The 15,482-nt window shown below is 41.1% G+C and overlaps 1 protein-coding gene across 2 annotated transcripts in view; it reads right to left on the bottom strand.

Annotated features, from left to right (window-relative positions):
* The window catches only part of SYT9 (synaptotagmin 9), a 107,727-nt gene that overhangs the window by 86,684 nt on the left and 5,561 nt on the right, over window positions 1-15,482 (bottom strand). The window lies entirely within an intron of this gene.

The following is a 15,482-nucleotide window of genomic DNA, read 5'->3' as shown; positions in this document are numbered from 1 at the left end:
GCTCTGTGTTATACTGAACCCGTTCCTAAACTGAGCTCTTCTGAACAGGGAAGGAGCTCCACCAAACCCAAAACGAAATTCCTTCAGTTGCCGCCCAATCAGCTGTGGCATCCTAATCCCATCCCTAGTCTTAAACAGTGTAGCATAAATGATTTCCCTTAGGCAGCTCTCTTACAAGTGGTGGCGGAAGGTAAAAGCTTTGCTGAACGGTATGGAAAGGGGCAACGTGCCAATAGCAGAATGGATAATGTTCAGAATTCTCATTCCAAAACAGGCACTTCCCAAAGTACTCCCCCAGGTGATTAGAGGCCTCACCCCAAACTTAGTCAAAAAACTACACATTATACCACCTAGGTTGTGCAGGGTTTTTTTTGAGGGTACTCATATAGTTATAATTCGTACAATTTTGTTGATGTTCATATAAAAGATTTATTACATAAATATAAATATTAAAAACAATGCTCATATATATACACATGATTCTTATAAACCTAAAATTATTACTTCTTTTCACATTTCATAATATTTTGTATATAATTCATATTTCACTATGTATATTCATAATTCCTTGATTTTCATATGCAGTGTTGTATTGCTTTGTCATTTTATTCAGATTTGTGTGTCATAAAAAGTCAATGGGGGGAATTTATCAAAACTAGAGAAGACAGAATATGGAGCAGTTGCCCGTGGCAACCAATTAGCTTCAACCTTGAGTATGCTCAGGTAACATTTGAAAATGAGACAGAGGAGCTGATTGGTTGCAGCGCAAATCTGCTCCAGATTTTGGCTGCTCCAGTTTTGATAAATTCCCCCTAATGTGTTTCAGGGGTTCAAAGGGCTTCCCTTCATCAGGGTTTGGTACTACTAAATGAAGCTGGCTGATAAAATTGAAGGTATCCTAAAGGGTCATTAGTCCTTAACCAGCATCTGGAAATATCATAATAATTACCCCTCAGGATCCCACCAATTTTGTGACATCTTCTGCATGACGGGAGGACTTGTAAACATCAAACCCGGGAATAGTCTTATCTCCTTGGGTATCCATACACAGTTGTTGGAACAATCTCACCGATCTCACTGTAAAGTTGAAGTCAGTGATAAAGTGTTATTCATGGAAACCTGTTTGTTCATTAAAGTGACATTAAAGTAAATTTTTGTTTTCCCTCCCCCCAATGTTAATGAAAGCACTTACCTTAAATGATGTTTCTTAATCCGATTTTCTTCTTTCCTGTCGTTTTCATCTGTCCCTCCAGCGTTGCAGCGGGTTTCCGATCCAGCGCTGACTCCTCTGTCCTTGCTGGCAGTTCCTGTCCCACGGTGTCTGCATGCGGGTGCCTGCATCTATATACTTACCTTGTGTCTCTCCACACGTCCTGGCCGAAAATGTGAACTGTGCATGCGCCTGCCCCAAGATGCTGTGCGGCCACCCGAGGATCTTAAGTAGATGGAGAGACCCTCCGCACTCCTCACAGCAGTCCCGGCCAGATATGAAAAAAAGTGGTGCTCGCAGTGATGAGATACCACGGATGGCGCCGTCCACCCAAGGATCTTCAAATTTTTGGACGGGAGCGCGCAGGGAAGACACAGGTGAGTATTAACCTCTGTTAAAGCAGGTTTTTTTTACCACTTGTTGCATAGATCTACTGCTTGCTAGTAGACTTGTGCGCAGTCAAAAAATTAGTTCTGTTTCGTTTCGTTTCGGAATATCCGTTATTTCGTATTTCGTAATTCGTAACTGAACTCAATTCGGATTCGTACGAAATACGAATTTTCGTTTTAGCAGTAGATCTATGCAAAAAAAAAAAACCACAGAGGCTTTAATTATCCTTTATCTATCTTCTATGGATATTCATTCATGGACATTTGCTCTGAAAGTACAACTGTGGTCACTGGTCACTTGTTAGAGACTCGGAAACCAAATACATAAGAAATGGTACCTTTAAGGGACAGGCACTGTGGTAAGGTGGTTGTGCTGATCCTTTAAACACCAGCTACTTCTTATCTTTTACTGATCGATATCATGCAATTTAATTGTATTCTAGAAAACAAATACAATATGATAGTCAATATTCTATTGCTAAATGCTACTTTTAAAAGTTTCCTGTCTAGTCGAACAGGCCTTTGGCACTAAGTGGCAGGTAACCTGGATGTCAAGTAGAATATGAAGAGACACCAGCACTCCAATAGTGAATGAGTAGCATGAGTAGCATAGTGTGGCATTAAGTGTATCAGACTATGGTACTCATACGTCAATAAACAGACGTATTTGATTCACTATTGGAGTGTCGGTGTGTCTTCATATTCTACTTGATATCTACTATGGTTGCCAGCCGTCGACTACCGCAGCATCCACCCTTATTTGTTTGGAAATGGTGGTTAAAGAGTGCGATGGGTTCATGGACTTTAGGTAGCCTGCATGGGCGTAGAAGTAGAAGTTCTTCTGGTTGATGTCTTATTATAAAGTGCAGTCTTTGCTTTTATTGCATATTTGGGACATTTATGTGATCACGTTTAATAGTGCTGGAGGGAACCCGGTTCAAGACTCCAACTCTTGGCACTGGAGATATCCCAAGGGAACAAAAGGAACACCTTCCCTTTGGAATCTATAAACGGGTGCTGGTGACTGCACTTATTAATACATTGAATTGTAGGCTCTGAGTCTGAATAACATTCTAGAGAGTAGTAGGCAACCTCTGCACTCCAGCTCTCCTTTTACTTCCTGGATTTCTGACACATGTGACTAGACATGTGACTAGGACATGTGACCATGCACATCATCTAAGGGGAGGAAAATGCTTTTCTCTGAGATCTCCTGAGATTACAGATGAGATTTCCCAGCAATGCTCTGCTGATGACAAGGCAATCCCAGTGTGCATCGCTTTGGCAAACTGAAGTCATTTTGCCCTTTCAAAGCAGGAAGTGAATGCTCTGCAAGTGTAAGTATTTCATAATCACAGCATTTTACACCTGACATGTCTATGTTATTATTAATCATCGTACATAGAGGGATTGGTAGGATCTGATTTTTGAGTGCAAAGGTCCGCTTTAAGCTGGCCATACACCGGCCTTAAGACTCAGTCAAAACTACAGCCGTGTGTGCCCCTCATCAACTCTCTGTTTAACAAAAGTCAACTTTTCAATTGACTTTTGTAGAAGGAGCTGGTTTACAAATTCTTGGCTGAAGAGTGACTGCATCCAATCTGTTTGGGCATTCAACGTCATCAGGGGGTTCTCTGAGCCATGCTGTTTAGCATTGATGGGGAAATCGTGCATTTTTTTCTCATTCATCCCCCATTTACACTAGCGTTTTGCTGTTTTTTGGGGGTTTTTGTTTTTACAGGCGGGGGAGATCTGTCGGTATATCTAATAGAAATAGAAGGAGAAGGAACAGAAATACAAAATGATATACTGTATACCAATGTTTTCATGCTGCATTCATCACTGTGAAGGTCTTCAAAAGCAGAATTTCACTTTACATGAATTCAGTGTTCAATAAGTTATCATTCAGCTTCCACAAGTCAGCATCTGCGCTCCCTGAAAGAACCGCTTTTGTGCAGCCTCCTAGTTCAGTTAAAAGAACCCGGACTCGCTACTAAAAATAACCCAATGTACCTGCTTCTGCCATCGCTCAGCTTTTTCATGTTTCTTTTTGGCATTGTAACAAGTTACAGTGAACTGACTTTTTAAAAGAAACTTTAAGAGTAAAAGTAATATAGATAGAGTATTTCTTACATCTATAAGTACTTTGTCTTGGCAATAATGTTAAAGTGCAACTGAAGCCAAACTTTTTTTTTTTAGTTTTGGATAGAGTAGAGGAGTTAGGAAGATTCACCGTCTCTATTTATCTCTATTTATCCTGGTGACCATTATCAGTAAGAGTGAAAGAAAATCCCACATTTTAGGTTGTCATCAGAATAGGAATAGATGGGAAATCTTCCAATGGTAACACTAGTTCTTGTGACCCCGCTGACCACCAGGGACTTCCATCACTTCGGAAAGGTTTCCCCTGACTTCCAGTTGTGGCTATTGGGCAGGAAAGTAAATCTCCCTAATGAGACACAAATGGCTAAAAAAAAGCTGCCATGAGTCATAATCCTCCTTGTTCAGTAATGACAATCTACAAACACATACTTCTAGATAATTTTTATTCTTTGCATACATAAATTTTCTTTTCCTCCATAATATAACCCCTTTTCTGGTACTCTGGCACATGTGATTAGGACATGTGACAATGCACATCATGTCAGGGGAGGAAAATGCCTTTTTCCACGTTCTCGAGATTACAGATGAGATTACCCAGCAATGCTCTGCTGATGTAACATTCCCAGGATGCATTGCTTGGGCACGATTACATCATTTGTGCCAAAGTGGACCAGGAAGTGGATAAAAAAATTGTAAGTAAAATAGAAATATGTTTGTTCAGCTAATGCATGTAAGATGATTTTTTATCAGCATTTGTTGTATGCTGATGTGATTTTTAGTCAAAAGGGGGAAAATGTCCACTTTAAAGTGATCCTATAAATCAGAACCAGCTAAGCAAAATATTATAGCTGCAGTAGAGCAGTCAGCATTAAGGATGGGCTGCATGTTCGAGTCGACCATAGGTTCGACTCGAACATTGCATGTTCTAGCGTTCGCCGAACCCCGAATTAAGATGTGTGCTCTTAGCATTTTCTGCCAGCCCAACTGGCACCTAGAGTACCTGTAAAGTACCCGAACTTCCAGGTACGGGGCATACCAGCACACTTCCCTCAATCTCATTCATCAAAAGTACCAGCACCAAATATGCACTGCTAAACTGGATCTGCTGCTTTAACAGATGGATGCACTCGGATACAAATGTTTTCCAACTAAAATGTAACTGGCAGTACCCGGTAACAAGCATTTTATGGCTATTGTCTCCTTTATTGCAAGACAAAACCTCCTATCAAAATTGAGTTCTCAGCCCATCACCCCTCTACAATATCCAATCACTTTAATTTCATGATCGGAAATGTCATTGTTACAACGGTACTCACTTGCTATGAGTTACAATAAATATTTTCCTCTGATCATGGCCCCAACATATTTTTTTTTACTAGGACAGAGCACATCTGTAGAGAACTCAGCTCACTTTCAACCATCTGGAGACCAATCATTTTGCTAATCTTTACTAACAGTGCTTGTCTTTAAGACTCAATAAATATAACCCTGGCCTGAATTGCTACAACATCTGTAATGCTCTCCAATATGTGATTAAAAACTTTAAAGAAACAAATCCTTTCTGTGTTTTATAGTATAGTGTGAAGTACAGTGTAGAGTATAGTGTGTGCGTGTACCCTTTTTGCCCCTCCACCATTAACTAAACCATTCTCCTTGACTCCAGTTGCATATTTGCCAAGTTGTGCTGCAATGGCCCACTGCAATGTTTACCTCCTGCCACCCTTAATCTTCTCCCAGTTCTTTGAATGTGTGCAATAGAACCCCATAGAGGCAGGTGATGCTTTTGGACTCTGAAGCAAGCAAAGCCTCTTTTCTTTTCAATAACTGAGGGTAAAAAAGCTGGGAGATGAACCGGATAAAAAGTACTGTTAAAGTCATGTGACCTGCCTTTCCCCCAATCATGGGATATTGTGGCAGCACAGTGGCATAGTGGTTAGTGCTTCTGCCTTGCAGCACTGGGAGTCACTGGTTTACATCCCAGCCAGGTCACTATCTGCAAGGAGTTTGCATGCTCTCCCTGTGCTTGCGTGGGTTTCCTCCCTCACTCCAAACACATGTTGGTAGGTTAGACTCCTCTCTAAGTTGGCACTCTATGTATGTGTGTGAGATAGGGACCTTAGATTGTAAGCTCCTTGAGGGTAGGGACTGATGTGAATGTGCAACCATGTAAAGTGCTGCGTAAATTGTCAGCGCTACATAAATACCTGTAATAATAATATCCCTTAAAGTACAATGCAGAGAACACTCTATGGGACACCGCAGCCTCCACTCGTAAAATACAGGGGTCCAGCAGATAGCAGTATCCACTCTCCTCTACTTAGGGGCTGTGTTAATGGGATTTTGCTTGCATCAGATGTGTTTTGCATTCTCATACAAGCCTATGGGAATGCAAAACCCACTTGAAAGAGGTTAACTGCGGGTCAAATGCACCTGTCAATTATATCTAAATGATTTCAGAAGCATCTCAAAGTGAAGTAAAACTAATGCTATCAACACAAGGTCAGAGCCCATCAATCCAGGCCCTTACGGTCACAGATCCAAAAGCAGTGTGCAGTTCTAAATTTTCTCTGAGTTAAGCATACTTTTTCCAGGTCAGTCAAACCAGAGAGTCAGCATATCAACAAGGTAACTAGCATTTTCAGCAATGGCTGCTTCCATGTTTCTTTTAGGAAAGCTGTTTTATTAAAGTCTTTGTTCAGTTATGGGGTGATAACTGTCTCCCAACTGTGCTCCTGTGTTGTCACCCAGTTACATACGCCCCATTGGAGACTATTAGCTGCTTTGCCAATACACATTGTGCAGGTATGGCCCACCATTGTCAAGCTGGCCATCTGTTGCTCAATTTCCAGCTGGGTCAGCAGTTAGCAGGATGAAATTTGAGCTGTGGGTGGCCCTATCACAACCACTTGATACATTTTTTACTTACATTTTGTCCAAGGAACCAGGCAAAAAATTGACAGCTGAGCAATGACTGTAACCAATCAGCTACATTGTATCGTCTGTGAGGAAGCAGGTTCAAAGCAATGATTTGTAGCCATCATGGGAGAGTACTCGTAGGCAAGAAGTGGCTGAAAAAGGTTCAACAGCACCCAGATACGAAAAAGGATAAAATAAAGTTAAAAAGCGTTAAAAAAAGAAAGCCAAGGGATTACAATGCACCATTTACTTTGCAAGGGAATTTGAACATTGGATGGGAAATTTCCACTAAGCTAAGTCAATGAGTTAAAGCTCTATAGACTTCCATCATTCAATCATGTGCAAGTAAATATACTGTTTATTTTTTTAGTTTCCTTGCACGTGGTTGGGTATTCTTGTCAAAGTGAAATTTCCCCACATTCACTAAGCTAAGGGGAAACCTCCCTTACAAATGGCCTATTTAGGCTTTAGAAAATCCACACCACAGTGCTTTAGCAAACGAAATGTCATCCACATAGGTCTTTTCTCATTTCCGATGAACGCAATGCGTGTTCAATAGGCACTTGGATAAATCCCAGTCAGAGGTCCATGTGAATACAGCCCAACTACCAAGCTTTTGTGTCAACTATATCTTGGACTACAAGTCAAGGTCATTAGTCTGAGTGCAAGCCATTGTGCTATTCCTTGCCTCTTCCATGTTACAATAGCAGTATGTACACAGTGTCATTTTTCTCCCAGCACAAATTCAAAGAAGCACAGAGAAACATGTCCCAGATTAAAAGTAAAAGGAGGAAGGGATGTTTGACTTGACAGTTTCTTAATAACGAGCAGCAGAATGCACACTGTGCATATTGCTTGTGCCAATTTTAGCTCCACATCTCAAATGATTAAATATTGTCTGCTGATAGCACATGGTGAAACAGTGGTAAGGAGACGGTCTTGTGTCTGCCAAAAAATTGCTTTATCTTCCTTCTTGTGTCATTTAAGCATATAGCTTTGTACTTTACCTCTAAAGATATAGCAGGCATGCTGATGTCACAAAACATACATGGAGTCCTTGCTCCATATATTTTTTCTTACAGAGATAAAATGAAATGTATGCGTTTGTACCCCTAACTGAATGAAATGTCGTTTGCTAAACCACCCTGTGTCATAGACAATTTTTATTTTTTTCAAATAAAATACTTGACTCGGGTATGTCTGTATATCGCAAGGACTTTGTCCCAGGAAGCAGGTTTGTGACAGAGCCACCAGAATCCCAATCCATTGGAATTCATCCAATGTGGCAAGTACTGGTATGGCCCTGCCTACTCCAAATTGTCTTAATTACCTCCAGTTTTCTTTGCTATAAAATGGTAATATTTGATAATGAATTTGATGCCGACACAGTGTCATATTAGAAACATTTCACAAATAAGAACTTTGTGAATGTGTCGCATGTGGCGGTTTCAGCTATAGAGCTGTCACAAACTTTTTATGAATTCTGTCCAAGAGTTTTAGATACAGCTATAACACAAGAATTGTGTTGAAAAGCCTTAATGTAATCGCCCCCTATAAGTGTTTGTTCTTGTTGCACCACCATGACCCTCTATTACGACCGATGTGGAAGATTGAGCAGTCAAGGATACTTTGACTATTTAATTCAGCTTTAGGGTGACCACACATGATTTATTCATGTTGTACAAGCTACTACATTTCAGTTGAATGGCACTACAATCTTGGCATGTGACGGGTCTTAAAAAAGCATAAAGATTTGGCTGACTTTGTATGAGGCCGTGATGGCATGAGTCAGAATTTTTTTTAAAGATCTAATTGATTTGCAATGGGTGTACAGCAGTGTTGTTGTAAAATTCTATAGGATGTTCCTCACATCAGAATTTTGGTATTTTGAAAGCAATGTGCCTAGCACGAAACGCATCAGAATAAGAGCTTGTTAGCTGGCTGCTTAATAAAGAAAAAATATTATTGAGCATTTTGGTGTGTGGCATTCCTATTGCTGTTATTATGACTGAAAATATCTGATAATCAAAGAAAAAAGATTTAAAAAAATGATTGTAATAATTTGTAAGCTTTTCTGCAAATCTCTTGACTGATGGATTTGTCGATTTCGTGCCTCTGTTAAAAAACCCCAATTTACACACAGACTGCGCGACATGGATTTAAATGGCCAAAGCAGCCCTTTTATTAACCAAACCACCTTTAACAATAACCAAAGTAATAAACCGAATAATATACAAATCCATACTCTTAACGACTGTTTGATCTGAGAAGGGGTCTTTGGGTGCCCAACAGCCCAAATAAGGCCTCACCTAAAATCTTAAGCTGCCGTGACATAAAAAAAAGGACCTTACAACCATCACAAACCATAAAATTCAAGGAGGGAGAGTGGGACAACCTGCTTCCTCCATCGACTTTCCAGAAAGAATGCCCTTGCAGTTCCAACCCATGTGGCTCCTCCCGGACACCTGACCCCAACATCCAATCAGGTAAGAACAGCTCATTCCCATTTTATTTTTAACCCCTTCTCCAGGGACTATTCCTCCCGCTAGTCATGCCGCCACTCCGTTCTGTCTCTCTGGGTCTGTCTTTAAGCCCCTATACACACGTGAGCATTTTCAGGGGATTTACTAATGAGTTTTTTCATGTTGAGCATTGTTGCGCTTTGGGAAACGTGCAAAATGCTCAGGTGTGAATGTGGGCCAACAGCGACAATACAGTTGCTTATTATTCTATTCAAAGGGAAAAGGCAAAGTGTACCTAGAAACTGTTGTTTGCCCAAAGACAGTTACCAAGATGTGCTATTCATATCATAAATAGCAAGACAATTCTGTTTGCATCCCATGCATTCTCAATTTGAATGACATTTCCCCTTTAAATCTTTACTGTGTTTCCATGATAAATTTAGTTACAAATAATGCCACCATTCTGTCTCTGGAGACGGTATAATGCAGTGTAAGAGCGTTCCACAACCGGGGAACTGTCAAACGCTGTAATGTATGCCACTGACTTAAAGTACTGTATCTGCTTATTATTAACAACTGCAAGGGCTCAGAGAATAAATAAAATGATATATTAAGTGTTTTGTTAAGTTTTGGCCAACGTCCATGACTCCAGCGAGGAAAAATGTGTCGATAGAATGGGGCAGTTTTACTAAAAATATATCTTTTTTGTTTTTTTCTGTGTTAAAGGAGAACTATGAGATTAGTGATTTCCACTCACCTCATAGTTCTAGCCGACCTGTGACAATGAGACTGTCACAGGTCGGCTCAGTAGATCGGGAGGTGAGCGAACAGATACCGGCGTTCGCTCACCTCTCGATCCTGTCACGGCTCTCTGCCGTGACAGGGGAGGGGCTGGATTCCCCCTCCCCGTTCCGATCCGCCAGTGCTGACTGGCGGAACGGACGGGGGAGGGGGCGGGTACAGCTGGCTCTGCCTCTGCCTCTGCCTCTAGATAGGCAGAGCCAGCTGTCACTCACGCAACTGGGCAGATCTCGACATCGATGTCGGGATCCGCTCTGGCTGCGGCGTCTCAGTATGCCAGGAGCTGTAGCTCGCGGTATACTGATCTTAGGGTAATGGGAGGACGCTAGTTTGTGTCCTCCCGTTACCCTAAGGAGAACTATGGGGAAAAGCCCTGACCCCATAGTTCTCCTTTAAAGAAGTTGTAAAGTCCCAGCATATCCTCTCCTGTTATAACATGAGCATTGTAATAGGAATACAGACAAGAGTTGTGTCTCATAATGCAATCAAATCTTATTTGAAAAAAAATCTCTTTTTTGTAGTGAGTGCTGCCTTCCATCTGCCCATCACTTCCATCAACTTCTTGGATTCCCATTGTGCTTTGCGTCTCTTGCGTCCCGGTTGCTTGATTTGATGATTTGATGCAATCTTGGTTTGCAAGAATATATATCCCATCATGCATCACTTCCAGCAAGCAATGATAATGTTACATTGTTCAGATGCTGAGTTGTAGTTCACATGGCAGGCTTAGTTGTGACACAAGGAAGTACATGTTCGCAGCGCTGAGCGAAATTGTGTCAGTGCATTGAGGAAGTACATTCTATGGGCATCTTTAATAAGGACGTTTACAAACTTCTAAATGGATCTGGTTTTATTAGGCGTGGGGTAGAACTTACTAAAATTCAATATAGAAATACAGAGTTATTTTTAGTTTTTGACCCTAGATACCCTTTAACTTCAAATTTGTGGTCAGGTTCAGTAGGCTGGATTCACACTGTTCCATGTGCATGGCAGTGCACATGGTTAAGCAGACACACAAGTGTGAATGGGCCCATGTACGTTTCCTTTTCACATTAAACTGCAGGAGATAGATGTGACCCAGTCACAAAGGAAATAATTACATTTCCAATTGATATGCTTTCTCATGCAGCAAATGCATGAAAACGGACAAGTGTGAATAATCCCAAAGCCCCCCATTAAAGACCTATTTACACTTGTTGATGCAGCCAAACCCATGCATTATGTTGCATTAATATGCATGTCAAATAGAAATCCCAATCTTTCCTATGGGGTTGGCAAACCGTATGGGCCCAATGACACCTGCATGTGGGGTTACCATGAGCACTGCTTGTACACAGAACAGTGATATAGAGTGGGGTCACCCTCAGGCAGGAAGTGTGTTACTGGCCATGTCACCAGGTGAATTTAAGTGAAAAAAGCCTAAAAAAAATAAACTAATGCAGCCATCATATCAATGCACTGGTAAGCTGTAAGGAGAACACACAAAAGAAGCACTGCTACTCCACGACTCAAGAAAGGAATGAGCTGGGTGCTTGTTACTGGGAGCACATCCTCGCTCCAATATGCGCCAATACAAACAGAAGAATAAATGGGTGCATACCAGATTTCACTGAGCTAGTTTATTGAAGCTTATGTACCACATCACTGGTGTCCAGCCCAAGGTCTGCCTCCACTGACGCATTTCACCAAATCACAGGTTTAAGTCAAAGAGATGGTACGACTGGTAAGCTACACTATATTCCATCTTGTTTTTTGGGATTAGATACGCTTTTAGGCTTTCATAAGATTTTATTAATTGGGTTTAGAACCACTTCAAAGATTTTCATGGACATATTGGGGGTCCTTGTTTACATTTCATATCAGGGTCATATGACTTTTAGTTATAGAAAAGAAAACACCGGGCGTCTGACCTGGTGCAATACAGGTATACCTCACTTAACGACCGAATTCCGTTCCTACGACCAGGTCGTTAAACGAATTGGGCGTTAAGTGAGGAACTCTATACAGTACTGTACTGCATTAGTACAGTACTGTACAGCGTTGCAGATGTACAGTACCGAACAGTGTACTGTACCGGGACCCGGAGTGAAGATCGGAGGACACCACTTCCGCTGGCGACACGGCGCGCTGACGCGCAGGGTCGGAGGTCGATCGGCGATCCGTCGTAAGTGCGAGTGGACGCAAAACAGGTAAGTCGCTAACCAAGGAATGGCTGTAATCCTGTTATTAATGGAAATGATAAAAAAAAGTTCTTGCTCTGTTTGTGAGTATAAAGAGTTTTTTTATTGCACCAGGTCAGGCGCCCGGTGTTTTCTTTTCTTTTCCATGCAGTTTCCAGGATCCCTTGTCTGTTACGGGGTGGCCTTACTGGATTTCTATTAACTCTTTAGGCCACAGGAGGGTTTCTTTAGTTGTGAAGTTGGCGCTGGTCGTGTAATTTGTGCGACTTTTAGTTATAACCTGAATCAATATTATAAATAGCACAGATTTGTGAACATTTTTACTTCTTGTAGGCCATAGCAGAATGCAAAATGTTTGAAGATGTAAGAAGATGTAGAAGATGCTTTCCAATAAGATATAATGTAACCCAGGAGAAAAAGTTTTCTTCCTCCATGAGTTTTAAAAGGCTTGGTTTGCATTGAGCCAAAAATACCACAGAGCACCAATGTCTCTAGTTGTCAAGAAGTTAGTCATGCAACCATGAGACATTTTAGCAATGTTTTTGTGTCTGGGTTTCCCGGTTGCTTGCTGACAGTAATAGTCCCCTTTAAACACATGTCTGGAAATGCTGGTCGTGTGCCGAGTATTTGCATGGTAAATACACTTTGATTAGTTGTTGACATAGGGAACATTGATCCTATGGTAAATGCATCTTGAATCACCACTAACAAGTTTTGATCACCACTAACAAGCTGATACACAGGTTTCTGTGCAGCTTGTTTCAGATGTCATCCAGGCTTACCTGTTACACTTTTATCTTGATTCATTTTTGGGAGTATGTTTTTATTGTTACTTCAATATATATCATTAAAAACTATCTACACTAGGGTGGGCTCCCTTCTCTTTTGTTTTCTCCCATAGTGTTGCAGCTTCCCAGGCTGAATTGGGGCAGCACCCCTAGTAATCCTCGCCTGCAATTATCCTTTATTTGTTGGTCAACGTTTGGCGCTTTAGATACGATTTCATTGTTATGATGCATTAGCCTGCTGGCTGAAAAAATGTCCTAGTACTGCACAGAAGGGATAGGAACCTTAAAGATAACCTGTGCATTGCTCTTGGACTGTCTGAGGACTAAGGACTGTCTCTTTCCCTCTAATGCAACAGCTCTGGGAGCTGTGACTTGAGAGGAAGTGAAATGACTCAACATACGTGGAAGTAATTGGTATTTTCTATTGAGGGTAGGTAACGTATGTGCTGCTAGGGGTCTGGACTTTAAAGAGAACCTGCATCTCTTCCATCCATGGGCACAGCACAGGTTTGGTTCTAATGTAAGTGAAAGAGTTGAGGTTTGCGCTAGACTGCGAAGCAATAAAAGCACAAACCCATCGTCAACAAGGACCCCCTGCTGTGAAGAACAATTGAACATTTCACACAGGCCACCTCCCTACAGACTGGCCTTTAAGATTTGGGAATTCTGCTATTACAGAGGAGAAAAATTTTGCCATACTTGGAGAAGTAAGAATACATAAATACATTCTTATCTATTAACATTCCTTCTAGGGATTCCAGGAATTTAATTAAAATAATTAATTTAACACAAAGAATGGCTGACTACCATTTCAATGTAGCATAGCCTAAACATTGTTTAGCAGTTTTAAGTGATTGTTCTGTATATGGGCTACAGAAGGATTCTACTTTTACTGGAAATTCTTTAATAAGCAATGGTTGTTATTGAATGCGCTCTAAAATGCTGCAATCTACCAGCTTGGAAATGATTATATGTTTATTATGTCTTCTTTTCATTACTAATATGGGACTTTGGTGATGAGTAATTCTCCCTCTGTGCAGCTCCTTGAAGCAATATTTAGTTATGTGCATCTGCTACAAACTTTGGCTAACTTTTATTAAACAACAGAAAAGGACTTAGACTCGGAAATTATTGCTCCCAAACGATTCCTAATACGTACCTTTAGGAAATGGAAAAATAATTAGCGTCTACACTGAGAGGCTTATTTATAAAGGGTGAAAGTAATTAGTGATGAACGAATCCCTCAGTAGTCAATCTGTTGGCAGGCAGTCTGCTCCTGTGATTCCTTTGGCAGGGAGGACAATTAGCCGTGGATAACCTGCTGAAAGTGAACTGTTAAAGGCATATTTTGTACCCCCCTACCCTGTCACTGCCATAGCCCTACCCTCACTGAATAGGCCAATGGGCCAAATGTATAAAGCAAATGCTCACCATATACTTTACACATTTCTGATAGGTTTACCAAAACTATGGAATTGGAGGACCTACCTGGACTATCCATTCAACTTGTATCCAGTTAGGCAGGCCATCGTACTACATTGTTGTTGGTAGATCTAAAGTGGATTGTGCAGTCAGATCGTAACGTGTGTGGTGAACTCTAGGTACCTGTAATGAGGCAGCCTGAAGCTGTTGCCTCAGATGGCATCTCTTTCAGTTATGTGGGGAGGCGGCAGACAAACAATGTTTGCAGTGTACCTGCCACCCCCTTTCTGGCAAGAGTGTCCAGGTTGCTAGGAGCCAGGAAGGGAGATGTGTATGGGCCATGATCTGGCCGGCATCCCACCTAGCTGCTGGCAACCAGTGACATCACAATGTAGAAGAAAGAAGACTTGTGACCCAGCATGTCATGTGACTGCACATTCCCATAAATAGAGAATTTACTTTAAAGTAGTGTTAAACTCTGAAACATTTTTTAGTAATGATTTTAGATCAAACAAATACACATTGCCCAGAAAAGTCATTATTTACATTATTTGCCCAAACACTTACAGTCTTCTTGTTTCCAAAGAGCCCCAACTCTCTCAGCTCAGCTTCCCTGAACTTCCTGTCCAGTACAAGATCAGAGAGCAGTCTCCAGAAGCTTTCCATCTACTAGCTTGGAGAAGGAAAGGAGGTAGGAAGAAGGAAAGGAGAGCAGAGAGGAGAGTGTCTTTGCTTTGCCTATTTGTTTGTGTAGACACACACAGCTTACTAGCACACACAAGGGTGGCTCCATAGGACCCTACAAGGGAAAGGAGCCACTCTAAAATACGACATCAGGGCCACTGCTCAGGGGACCGAATGATTCTGCAGGAAACTTAAACTTTTAAACATCAAAGAGCAGCATCCATTGTAAGTGATTTCATCAACATTTGAAATAGCTTAAAAACCCTTTCACTTTAAAGTCATATTAAATCTGGATTCAATTTTGAAAAAGTTTGAGAGATTCATATACTTTTATATCACTTTAATTGTTTTAAAAATGTGATTGGGGGATTAGATAGGGGTGGGTAATATTTATATAGGTGGTTTCCCAGAGTGAAGCTCAAAGTGCTATTGACAAATGAAAGGAAATCATTCTAGAGCGTGAGATGATAAATTAAAGAGACGTGTCTGAGAACCAGGTCAGGATTCTTTAAGGAGCCTCGCTACAT

The sequence above is a fragment of the Nanorana parkeri genome, unplaced genomic scaffold (genome assembly GCF_000935625.1).
Source record: "Nanorana parkeri isolate BGI_ZX_2015 unplaced genomic scaffold, ASM93562v1 scaffold414, whole genome shotgun sequence".
Classification (NCBI taxonomy): Eukaryota; Metazoa; Chordata; class Amphibia; order Anura; family Dicroglossidae; genus Nanorana; species Nanorana parkeri.
Note: the sequence above shows the minus strand (reverse complement) of the source record. Positions and strands in the feature narration are given on the sequence as shown.